This window comes from Suncus etruscus, chromosome 10 (genome assembly GCF_024139225.1).
Source record: "Suncus etruscus isolate mSunEtr1 chromosome 10, mSunEtr1.pri.cur, whole genome shotgun sequence".
Classification (NCBI taxonomy): domain Eukaryota; kingdom Metazoa; phylum Chordata; class Mammalia; order Eulipotyphla; family Soricidae; genus Suncus; species Suncus etruscus.
This window is the reverse complement of record NC_064857.1, coordinates 44,117,378-44,118,739: the sequence shown is the minus strand read 5'-3', so window position 1 is coordinate 44,118,739 and position 1,362 is coordinate 44,117,378. Positions and strand designations below refer to the sequence as shown.

At 42.1% G+C, this 1,362-nt stretch overlaps 1 pseudogene; it reads left to right on the top strand.

The window, feature by feature from the left end:
* Window positions 1-259: 259 nt before the first annotated feature.
* LOC126020488 (ATP synthase F(0) complex subunit C2, mitochondrial-like) lies at window positions 260-868 on the top strand (annotated as a pseudogene).
* Window positions 869-1,362: the final 494 nt, after the last annotated feature.

Here is a 1,362-nt window from a genome sequence, read left to right as displayed (position 1 = left end):
AAGGGAAGAGGATATGGGAAGAAGGATGGGAACGGAGGTGGAGGGAGGACAATTTGGTGATGGGAACTCCCCTGATTTTATGTTAATATGTACCTAAAATATTATTGTCAATGATATGAAGCCACTATGATTAAAATAAAATTATATTTAATAAAAATTATATATCAAAAAAATTTCCTCCCATCAGGGAAACAACCAAACTCCCTTTACACACAGAGTCTTTCAATCAATTTAAGAAGGCATGCTCATTGTTTTCTCAGCCCTGGGAACAGCTTTCCTGCCACAACCCCTCATTCCCTGAAAATGTTTGCCTGTGCCAGATTCGTCTCCACCTCCATCTTGGTCAGGAACGCTTCCCAGTTGCTGAGCAGACCCTCTGCTGTGGTGCTGAAAGGACCAGAGGCGCTAACAGATGAGAGCCTCGGCAGCCTCTCAGCTCCATGCTCCTTGACTTCTCTTGTGCCAAGCAGCAACTTCCAAACTAGCTCCATTTCTAGGGATATCGATACAATTCATTGGTGCTGGGGCTGCCACAGTAGGGGTGGCTGGCTCTGGAGCTGGAATTGGAAATGTATTTGGAAGCCTCATCATTGGTTATGCCAGGAACCCTTCCCTGAAGCAGCAGCTCTTTTCCTATGTCATTCTGGGCTTTGCCCTCTAGGAGGCCACAAGGCTCTTTTGCCTGATGTAGCCTTTCTCATCCTCTTCGCCATGTGAAGGAGTGGAATCCACCTCCCATAGCTATTTCTCTTGTGTCTCTTCTTCTCTATATGTTCATCTTCCTGAATTTCCCCCCAGGCTGCCTGGGAAAAATGGTTGGCTCAGGGAATGACAGAGAAGACAAAAAAATACTGTAGTTAAAAAAAAAGGCATGCTCAGATTATAATCCAATTTCTCAATTTTGTGTTGAATTCCTTACTACATGGAGTGAAGGTGGATAGTGGATTTCTTAGGACTTTAAGACTGTTGCTAAGACCTGCCTGAGTTCTCCATAGCTTATACAGTGGAATATGTGATTTTCTAATGGAAATGGAACTAAAACTAAGCTTAATAACCAATGTCATTCTGAAAGTATCCTTTCAGGAGTTCAGTTGTCTTATGAATTTTTGAAAGGGGAAGAGCTTTCTTGGACCCTCACAAGAAAACCACTTTACATCCTGCTATTTTGGAACTTGTCAGAGAGATTGCAATGTGCGCTTAGAAGAAGGTTGACACAGATGCAGAATCTAAAGGCATCTTTACAAAAATCTTTTAGGCTTCTCATGAACCATATGCAGAATTTCTGGGGAAACTATCAGATTCTATTCAAAGGCAAGTTAAAAGCAAGTAAGTACAATAGTACCTGACAAAAATGTTAGCCTT